General features: G+C 38.0%; 1 long non-coding RNA gene across 2 annotated transcripts; it reads left to right on the top strand.

Annotated features, from left to right (window-relative positions):
• Nucleotides 1–3450: 3450 nt before the first annotated feature.
• Nucleotides 3451–4826, top strand: LOC127076176 (uncharacterized). Of its 2 annotated transcripts, none has more exons than XR_007786777.1 (3): nt 3451–3630; nt 3883–3980; nt 4099–4826. It is a non-coding gene; the product is annotated as an uncharacterized LOC127076176 (long non-coding RNA). The 2 variants fall into 2 exon arrangements; XR_007786778.1 differs by having other exon boundaries at nt 4096–4826.
• The last annotated feature ends 7026 nt before the right edge of the window (nt 4827–11852 follow it).

Here is an 11852-nt window from a genome sequence, read left to right as displayed (position 1 = left end):
ATAGGTGGCCGAAACATTGTTTTGTATCACTTAAGACAATATATCTTTCGTTTATGAAAACGGTTTTTGATTAATCGCACGGCGGCGAGAAAAGGGTTTGATTGGTTGGATGTTTTTGAGTGATGGCGAGAACTTGGATGAGCGAGATATACATCTCGAATCCTAGTCTCAGGAGTGCATAGTATACACCATGTTCCATTTCCACCTTTATTGAAAAAGTGTTAAATAAGATTTAGGTATCTTAGATTTGATTGAGAAAGGGTTTGACGAAACCACATTGACAATTTTAGACGATGGCGAGAGTTAAGATTGGCGAGGCATACGTCTCGAATCTTAACCTCAAGAGTGCATGGTATACACCATGTTCCATTTCCACCTTTATTGAAAAAGTGTTAAATAAGAATTAGGTATTTTAAGCTTTTGTTGTGAAAAATGACTTGACACTAGATCAAGTATTGATGGACGTTTAAGAGAAATTTGAATGAGTGTTTGAGAAAAAAACAAAGTGGATGAATTTGGATGATGGCGAGAGCTAGGATTGGCGAGATATACATCTCGAATCCTAGTCTCAGGAGTGCATGGTATACACCATGTTCCATTTCCATCTTTATTGAAAAGGTCTTAACTATTGAATTAATATTTTTTTGAGTTTTTATTAGGAAAAATGGCTTGACGTTGAATCAAGCGTTTGGTGAAAGTTTGAAACAAATGGAATAGAATGGGAGGGAGAAATGGATTGGTTTGTTTATTGAGAAAATACTCGACGTTGAATCGAGTCATATTTTTGTATTTTTTGGAAGTGGTTGATTTTATTCTTGTGTTAGTATCTAACTAAATAGTCAAACAAATAAAGAAATGAAACAGTACAAGATTGTTACACATCGGGGGAGTGGGGTACATTTTGTCAAATGGGGATTCAAAATCATGAAATAATTAAATCGGGCCCAAACAACAAATAATGCAAAAGTATGAGTGTAAGTGCAAGAGAACCGGCTCATTGTAAGAAAGCCCAAGAGTAAGCTATGTGAGGTTGATGACGATGCTTAAAAAGCAATCGACTTACAAGGGTGTGAAAATGGGCTCGATATTGAATCGAGAAAAAATATGATTTTTATAGTTTAAAATGGTTTTGAATGAATGATGCAATTAAAAGAAAACAAATCTATGTTAGGATAATGAAACTATGAATATAATAAAGCATAAACATAAAAGAAAATGTTAAAAGAAATAAAAATACTACACATAGGTATCGAACCCACTCCACCAAAGACCATAGAAACCCTCCCTCTCCATGTGGCCACTTATGACTAGTTGTTATTTTAAGACTAATTTAAATATACAAACCAAGATAAATTAAAAAAAGAATTAAATAAAAAAACTAATAAAAAGAAAATCTGTTGGACTACCCTAATTAAACCCAGCCGCTTGGCTGTTGGGTTTTCAAAAGAGAAATGGATTGGGAATACAAAATAATACACTAATATACACCTTTTTAATAAAACAGAGGAAAAGTAAATACCGTTAATTAAATTTCTGGTTTAAAGCATGTTTTTTTTTTGAAAAAATAAAAATAAATGAATAAAAAGTATAAGGAACAGTAATGAAAATCCTCTCATCCTCCTCACTCGCATCTTTCCGTCTCTCACATGAATCTCCCTCACTCTCAACGCGCTCTCAACCTTCGCCCAATCTCCCAATCGCGACCTCAATCTATCAAATCACCTCTCATCAAAGCTCGTCATCGCCCTCCCTCATCGCTCAAGATTTTTCTCTCGCTCTCAATCTCCCTTTCGCTCTCGATCGCTACCCACGAACCCTCTCACGCTCTCAAACTCAATCAGTCATTCTCTATCAAATGCTCAGAGGAATCCAATCGAAAACTCACCTTCGGTGACGGTAATGACGAGCTCAGGTAAAGCTGGAATCTCCCCTTCACTTCTTCAAATGCTGGTGTTCTTTTTCTCTTAGGATTAGGTTTTGATTCTTGCTTTCAAGTTTTCAATTCCGCCTCCTTCTAATTTCGTCCCCAATTCCTGATTCTCCTCTCACTATTTATGTTCACAGATTAGGGTTTTCAATTGGTACGATGGAGCTCAAAAGGGGAAATTTCCAGAAGTCTTTTTGATGCTCAGAATTGGACTACCTTCTTTGATGCTTGGCCTTGGAAAGGTAATCTGAACCACACTTTCTCCAATTGTTTTGTCTGGATGCCAAATTGGGATATTTTCCTGAGATTTTACTGTTGCCAATGCCATGTTTTTTTACTGCAGTGAAAACGACGAAGACATGAGGAACTTTGGTTTTCACGTGGCTTTGGTTTCACGGTGCGCCGGCTAGTGAATAAACTGTTTTACAAGGTTAGTATTGGTCTAAGTTTTGACTTGCTTCAATTGTGTGAGTCCCTAATTTCCACTGGAAGAACTTCCGCCTTCATCTTGATGCATAGCTTATTCAAGAAAACTGACCGTTGATTTCTTGCAGGTGAATTTCTAACCGGCTCATCACTTTCTTCATTGCTTAAATCCCAATTATCAAGACCAGCAAACCCTTCGCTCTTTGACTTCTTTCCTGGTGGTGAAAAATTAAGGTTTGTGGTGATATTGTGCTCCTCTGCTTTGTCAATAAGACCAGCTCTTCCAAAGAGACGGTCCATACAAGAATAGTGTTTAATCGTTGAATTTATTTGCATAGACTTCTATCATTTGTCTAAATAGCAATTGCCCTTGTGCTGCAGGTTTGAGGTCTGTTTAGATGACCGGATTGCAAATTGTTTGACTTGGACGGTAATGCAGGCGGTTGATGTGACGGTAATGCAGGCGGTTGATGTGATCGGTTATGGACCAGGGGCACAATTGAAATAGGACGGGTACATCTTGCTGCAAGATGACCAAGACCTTGTTAAGCCAGCGGCACCAATGAAGTTCCACACATGTATCATGCTGTAAAATACATATGCACCGGCTGAACTGTCAAATTAGACGAACCAGCCAACGTCTTATTTTGCACCATGTCCCACAAATTGTAACAAGCTAACCATCAGAAGCAATTCACCCTATAATTATTAACCAATCACAATAACAGCATCCTCGTCGTCAACCGAAGTGAACATAACAATTAACACTCCATTATATCTTCTGCTGTGGGGAGCCAAACAATTATCAGCGGTTACGGTGAGTTTTTTCGATGCTGTCATGTTCTTTCCAATTTGCTGTTGTGGCTTTTGTAAATGAAACAGGGACTGCTGTGATATTGCAGGTTTATTTGGAAATGAAGAAAGGTTTCCTCTTGGCAAGCCTGGATGCTTCAAGGACAGTGAGGGAGATAGCCAACAGATGGTGACATGCCAAAACTTGGCCAGAACCAATGGCACGTGAAGGAGGAGTGGCAATTTGAGATTGCTGATATTAGGTACCGGAACAAAACCTGGGATACGTGAAATATGAAGCAGGTATGAGTGACAGAAGCAGTATTGCAGATGTTATCTGCGGACAATTGGAAAGGTCTACTTCTTTTGAATATTCTGTAACTCGAATCCTGAGATGTTGCAAGTCACTATATCCGGAAATATCAAGTGAACCTTACATCATCTAGGAATTTCTGGATGAAGAATAAAGACTTTCAATGCTTCAGGTAAAAGCTCTAGAAACTGATATACTTGTTTTAAAATTCCATTGTAGTTGTCTTCTGCTATTATCTGATTTGGCTTGGGATTTTCTAACATCAGATCACAATAACTAGATTTCTTCACCTGTTTCATCCAGCATTTCAAAACTTCAACCTCCTAGGGATATCTTTCTTATTACTATTATTATTGTACATTTGTAACACCACTATGCGATTCTTGTTCGTTGTATTGAGGAAAGTTTTCCTTCATTTCCAAAGGAATTAGGCTGCGCTGGAGGGGTCACTTGTGGTGCAAAGGGCCTTTCGAGATTTGCTTGGTGTTTATGGATGTGAAGTCCAGCACATGTCTGCAGCAGGTAAAAATTTCTGTCATTCTGCAACTGTCCGCAGCTTTAGGTTTATTATCAATGCACATAGCATATGTTGATTGTTGGTATGGATTCATGATCTAATCGGCCCACTGAATTGCAGCAGGGCATTGCCTTACGCTCGCGACATTCCAAGGCACATTTTGTATGGTTTCTTTGACGCCATACACAAAATGCAGTCTCAACGTGGCTGGCGATCTCGAGTGCGATATGTTCAGAAGATGTGTCCAAGCAATCAAGTAAACATCCTGAGGAGAAACGATTTGATGTGCTGTACCGGTAAAATGAAATTCATAGAAGATTGACGGTTGTATTGTCCGGTTGAGTCAATTTGCCTTCCATTTGTGACGGTATCCGATCCCTTGTTTTTTTTGAGCGCTCTAATATTGAACTGCAGTTGTTCATTGTGCAGGCATTAAGAAGACCATGATTCCAAAGTTTGATCGTGAATAATGTCCAACACCAATGTAGAGCTCGGAATGGGATCAACTCTTCTGCACGATGCTTCGAAAATGCCTCACAAGCCCACGGCACATGACCATTAGCCAGTACCCCTTGTTGTTTTTGACGGTTGCAGTCTTGGATGTTATACTAGATGAATGATTAACATGAGAATCCATCTTTCTTCCCGTGATCTTAGAGTGAGAAGATTGTCAGCAAATTTTGCATCAGACACAGTATCGGTGGACGAAACTTTATTTCGAATAGCCGTTGTAGGTTGCTATTGTTGCATACCATGATGTGAGACACAGTTCTATCATTTGCTCAAATATGTTTCTAGCCATATGTAGTCTTCCAGACTTAGCATACGTAGTAATAAGATAATCATTTACAGGGAGCTTATTACCATGGAAAAAATTGATGACTGTAATATACAGGTAGCTTATTTACAGGGAGCTTATTTGCAATCTCCATATGTGCATATGCTTCAACGCATAACCATGTATAGACCTGACTAATATAATGTCTCTCTTTGCAAATATTATAATATGCTTGTCACCGTTAACACTAATGACTCTTGAATAGCAATTTGGCTCACATGAATGATTAATTAAATGAGCGATGCTTCCTGCTCTGGTGGCATCAATGTCTCTTGCATCATCAACTCGAAACAAATATGTTCCAGCACCCACTAAAGAATTATATATAAAACGCTCTCTTCGATCAGCAATAGAAGGTCTACAAGTTCACCGGTATATTAATCACCATGTCTCCACCTTTATATGGATGCTTTGCAAAGATGCCAAATCCATGAATTCTTGATTTCCCAAACGCCAACTGCTTCCAGCAGGTTTCCTTCATGTACTTATATTTCTCAGGAACACTAAGTATGTTGTCTGCAGAATCAACTACGTCGTTCAACAATCCATGTTGGCAGTATCCACCAACTAAATATGGTTGATTCTCCACAAACAAACGTTTCAGCGAAGAAGCTGCAAGTACTTCAGGTTCTTTTCGGCCTCTCCGACCAGAGTAATCATATGGCTCACTTCGAGCACAACCAGATGAATTGGGTGGTGGTTTATAATCTGAACATTGACCAATAACCTGAACGCGTTCATCGGCTACAGAATGTTCATGAGATGACTGCCTATGTCTCTTGCTAAGCCTTACTAGCCAACACCAAAATCTTAGCGGCAAGATGCTGAACTTTAAGTTCATTCACAATCGTAGCAGCATCATTCGCCACAAAAAGTCTATCCAAACATCTCATTCATCCTGTTGGGGCCGAGGGAAGTGCGAGTGATGATGGAGAGTTGGTTACAGGCATCAATGTTTTTGAGAACGGCTTCGTCGAGACCGGAGAGATGCTTGTGACCTTCTTTGAGCATGGATTGCATACCGTAAGACGATTGAGAGTTGAAACCCACCATGTTCGCTTCTCCGGTTAACGTTGGTGGCTGCGATTTGTGGTGTTCCAATTAATAATTCTTCTGACTTCAGCGGGCAGTGAGCATCCATTGTTGCACTTATTGACTCCAAGAACTCGTGCTTCTTTTTTACTTCAATATTCACGAGAGAGTGTACTAGATTGGAGCGGCTTTTCTCAAATGATGACTTTGAATCTTGTAGACCCTGTTCTAAATCAGCAACAATATCTTCAGGAATATTCTTCTTCAAAGAAATAAACTTTTCTCGTGACTGATCATACGATTGCACAGATTTGTCAAAACGACGACGAGATTCCTTTGATCCCGAAAGGTGAGAGAACCCTAATCGTTGTGGCGATGGTGATTCAGCCGCACGGAAGGATTTGAAGAGTGAGTGATTGGGAAAAGTTTTTTTTTCAGGGTCAAAATCGGGGTATGACAGATAGTAACAATGATAATAATAATAATAAAAGGTTAGTAGTAATCAAAAGTTAGTAAAGTTGAGATTATGAACAATGGACCAACACTTGAGGATTATATATCCTTAGGTCAATAGATTCAAAATATGGCGCATCAGGGAATAACTTATCACTGATCAAAGTATGGAAGATGATCAATGGATCAATTTACCATAGATTTGTAACAATGAAAGTTATTCAACCCCAAGTCCATCTATCAATAGATTGACAAAAGGAAGACTATAACAAACCCAAGGTTGAAAGGTTATGATTGACTAAGTTGTTAAGTTAGAAAGTTATAAGATCAAAGTAAAATATTAACAAGGTAATAAGAGTTAGCGTATGATATAAACAAGTAAGTATAAAAGGTTAGTGGGTTAGTATGAACCAAAAGAAATAACAATGTATCAGATGAAATCACAAGTAAACATATGTATAAGTAAGACTTCATCCACAAGTCAAATGACCCAAATTATTTGAAATATGGGCAACCTATCCATGCTTCAAAGTATCATGGATGAACACTTGATCATTCAATGGTAGGTTTCAAGTATGGAAATTTTAATCAACCCTAAACCAAAAAAATCATGACCTAGGTGGATTTCATTAGTCCATGAGTTCAAGACTACATAAGTCCCTCAAAAAATATCCAAATGACTTGAAATAAGACAAAATAAAATACTAGAGGCAAAAATAAAAGGGGTCTATGTTGGACATCAGTTTTACAACAAGAGGAAGAAAAGTTTTGGAGGAGATAACCCGGAGCGTGTTTACTGGTCCCCAGCAAAGTTTTCTATTGATGATAGAATGTTGCACTATTTTCTGGTATATGTTATTGTGCCTAGATTTTTCAATCACTGCACTATAACAAATCCGGAAATGATGCTCCTATATTCCACCAAAACTCATTTTCGTGTTGATTGGGGACATACAATCGTGTCACATATGATGTCCCATGACGAATATGCCGAGGGTCTACCATATGCTCATTTCTTGACCAAGATTTTCCGTCATTTCAACATTAACCTGGAAAATGAGTTGTGCTTCTCAATGGAAAAACGTTCTTTCATGATTAGTATCAAGCAGGTAAATAGGAAGATGAGAGTCATTTACAATCATCAGACTCATGAAATAAAATACCTGGACAATGAAGATGAAGAACCTCAACCAGAAGCCCACAAAGATGATGAGTTTAACCTACCTTTAGAAGCTCAACCAGATCAACCTTCCAACCAAATGATAATGGACTATCTACAAGGATTTCACACGGATGTTATGACCGAGATTGGTCATTTATCGTCGAGAATGGGTCGTTGGGAGTTGTTTCAAGTTGTTTATAAAGGTGGTGGCTACCAAGGTGGTGAGTCTAATGATGGGAACAAAAATCAGTGATTGGATATCTTGTGGTATTTTATGACTTGTTCTGTTTTAATTCTGTCTTTTATCATCCTTGTTTTATGTTCTGCATGACTTATTTGGTTCTTTGTGTTGTAATATTTAGACATCTTTTGTGTGGTTTAATATTTAATTTTCTCTTAGATTTTGTTGTGTTTTCTTTTCCCTTCTTTTTGATTATGACAAAGGGGGAGAAGATGTATGCATATGTGTTATGCTTGTATTGCTTAATGCAGGGGGGGGGGGGGGTTCATGTGATTATTTCTAAGGGGGTTCATGTGAAGACAAACTTCCTACAAGATTTTGATGAAGACAATATATCAAGCTCTCCATATCAAAAGAATGGAAAAAGAAGATCATTTCAACATTGCTCAAATTTTTCATGGATCTAGTAAAGGTATATGGAATTCTTGACAATATACTCCTAGTGTTCAATTTTTTTATCATACATTAATATGATCACTCTAAGCTTTTTCTATCATGATTATTTATTTTAAAGTGATCTTTAAAAATTGCATATTCAAAAGTTTTTTAACAGAATTTTTTTCAAAGTTTTTGCCGTGTCAATCGATTGATCAAACTTTCTGTTTTAGAATTTTTCGTTTTTAAAGTTGGACCAATCGATTGGTGTTGTATGTCAATCGATTGATCTCAGTGTATTTTTTCAATATTTTGCTTATGTCAATCGACTGGTTGTGAGGGTCAATCGAATGATGCTGGAATTTTTTTGAAAAATCTGAAATATTATCTCACCATTCTTTGCACCAATTCATCATAACTCTTCATGGCAAAAGCTTACATCTTTTCATCAACAAATCTCTGATTTCTATTCTAACCATTGTCATGTTATGATTGAAGGGATGCATTCATACTATAAATAATCCTTATATTTTCATTACAAAATTCACCTCTTTCAAATAAATTTGCAAAATCTCTATACATTCATTTTCATCTATTTTTCATATTAAGATACTTTTGAAAAAGAATTTTCATATCATTTTCTTCAAAAGTACTCTTGAGCACCTAGAGATTATTTTGTTTTGAACTTTCATATTGAAAGAGAAGAAGATTCTAATCAATTTATTAAAGTCTTATCCAATATAAATATTCATATTCATTCAATTACTTTGCAAAATCCTAAGTACCAAGGATTGTTTGGTTTTAGGTGTATTGCTTATTATCCAGGATTGTTGGATATAAGTGTCAAGAAAAGGAAGGATTATTTTCTTTTATTGTGAGTTAAGTTTTCAAGAGGTTTGTTCTTGATTACTTAGTTAGAGGCTTGCTTTAGGAGATCTAACAATAATAAAATCTCTTACACATTGTAAGGGGACTGGAGTACTCTCAAGCTGTGAGGGAAACCAGTATAATTCCTGGTGTTCTTTACTTTCCGCTCTTTACCGCTTTCAATATCATACCAATCCAGAAAAGAAAAGAACATTTATCCATCAAATCCGAATAAATTTTTAAAGTCCTAATTTACCCCCCCCCCCCCCCCCCCCCCCCCTTAGGCTCATTCCTAACTTACAACAGTCTCTAATTAGAATGATATTTCTGTAAGGAAATTCAAAACGCATAGATTGGTAGTCTTCCAAGGGTTGATGTGCAAGATAGTCGGACAATACACTCCCTTTGATAGCCTTTTGAGTGACATGTTGGATGTTGTACTCGGTTAAAGCGATTTGCCAATGAGCTACTCTATCGGTTAGAGCAGGCTTTCTCGAAGATGTATTTGACAGGATCTATCTTGTAGATTAACAATGTTGTATGAGTGAGCATGTACTGTCTTAAGCGTTTGGAATCCAAAGCTAGTGCACAACAAGTCTTTTCAAGCATCAAATACCTACTCTCGCAATCAGTGAACTTCTTGCTTAAGTAGTATATTGTGCTATCTTTCCTACCCTTCTCGTCGTGTTGTCCGAGGACACACCCCATGGATCCTTCAAGGACGGTAAGGTACATGATCAATGGTTTTCCAGGTACAGGAGGCATTAAGACAGGAGGTTCTTGCAAATACTCTTTTATCTTCTCAAAAGTGTTTTGGCAATCGTCGTTCCAAATAACAGCTTGATCCTTCTGGAGTAGCTTGAAGACCGGCTCATAGATGACCGTTAGGTGAAATATGAATCTAGCTATGTAGTTCAACCCCCCTAGTAATCCTCTGACTCCCTTCTCAGTTTTGGATGAAGGCATATCTTGCATGGCCTTCACTTTCTCAGGATCCACTTCAATGCCACATTGACTGACGATAAAACCTAGCAATTTGCCAGATCTTACTCCAAACGTGCACTTGTTGGGATTAAGCCTTAATTTGAACTTCCTTAGCCTCTTTAACATCTTTTCCAGATTGACAAGATGCTCCTCTTCGGTTTGAGATTTGGTGATCATGTCATCAATGTAGACCTCGATCTCTCTATGAATCATATCATGAAAGAGTGTGACCATGGCTTATTGGTACGTTGCGCCAACGTTCTTTAATTCAAAAGGCATGACCTTGTAATAGAAGGTGCCCCATGGGGTTATAAAATTGGTTTTCTTCATATCTTATTGAGCCATTTGGATCTGGTTGTAACCAGAGAATCCATCCATAAAAGAGAAAACAGAGAACAGAGTGGTGTTGTCCACTAGCACATCAATGTGGGGTAGTGGGAAGTCATCTTTTGGACTTGCTCTATTTATACACACATCCTTACTTTGCCATCCTTCTTGGGCACATGCACAATGTTGGCAATCCACTGGGGGGTAGTTGGAGACCACTAGAAAGCCTGCATTGAGTTATTTTTGCACTTCCTCCTTGATCTTTATAGCCATGTCAAGACGAGTCCTTCATAGCTTTTGCTTCATGGGAGGACACTCTTCTCTAAGAGGTAAATGATGGATTACGATACCAATATCGAGGTTGGGCATGTATTGGTACGACCATGCAAACATATCCATGTAATCCTTCAAGAGCTTGATCAACTTCATCTTGACTTCTTCTTGTAGAGCTGAGCCTACTCTGACTTCCCTAGCTTCCTCGTTTGTTCCGAGGTTGACCACCTCAACTGATTCTTCATGCGGTTGGATGACCTTTGACTCTTGCTTGAGAAGTTTCACCAATTCTTCAGGGAGTTCATAATCTTCATCATAATCCTCGTCGACGTGATTAATCGGGTTATCAAAGTCATATGAGACTATAACATAATTGTCATTGGTGGTTGTCGAGGGTGATCTGCACGATTTAGGGTTCATGCTTTTATTAATATTAAAGGAGGATAAATTATTTGAAAGAAGAATTTTAAGAAAAAGAATATTGCCATTTTTTTCTTTTTTTAAAAAGTGAAATAAATAAATGAAAGACAAAAATCACAAAATTGAATGCGAAACATGGATTTTTCATTAATGATAAAATAAGGGAAATTTCAATGAAGCCCTACACACGATTCCACCATGCCTTAGGCGTGACATGTGTTCTTTAGATTAAAAGGGAAAACAACAAGGGAAATTACATTTTGATCATGGTTACTTCAGGTACTTCCATCACAATCCATTTGGTGGCACCCCTTCCTTTGCTCTTCATGAAGATCAATCCTGCGTCTTCTTCGACATCTTCCTCCAAAGCACAAATTTGACCGTCAACAAGGTTCCCGACACTTGATAAATACTCTTATAATGGGAGCACTTGTCCCTTCTTAGCTATTGGCGGCATCTCCTTCAAGTTTTAGGAATTATATCCCAATCCCAAGCGATCCTTATTGTTTGGTAGCTCAAGCATTCTTCCCCATCCTTGGGGGCGTCTGTTCTTTATGATAGTCAATGCATATTGGAGGGAGGTCATCAGAAATTCAAATTTTTTGATTCATCCCTTACAGGGCAAACCATTTCTCCGTTGACAACTTCCAACGACTGAAATGGGATTTCCTTCATTTCTCCCTCTCCTTCAACGTATCGGAAAGACGCGAGATGACTCACCATAATATCCTCTTCACCTTCTACGACCACCATTTTGCTGCCAATCAAAAACTTCTACCTTTGATGGAGTGTTAAAGTAACGGCTCCGACTGAGTGAATCCATGGCCTTCAAAGTAGGCAACTGTAAGCTAGACGGATGTCCATTACAAAGAAAGTGATGAAGAAGGTATGGGCCCAATATTCAT

This window comes from Lathyrus oleraceus, chromosome 4, assembly GCF_024323335.1.
Source record: "Lathyrus oleraceus cultivar Zhongwan6 chromosome 4, CAAS_Psat_ZW6_1.0, whole genome shotgun sequence".
Classification (NCBI taxonomy): Eukaryota; Viridiplantae; Streptophyta; class Magnoliopsida; order Fabales; family Fabaceae; genus Lathyrus; species Lathyrus oleraceus.
Note: the sequence above shows the minus strand (reverse complement) of the source record. Positions and strands in the feature narration are given on the sequence as shown.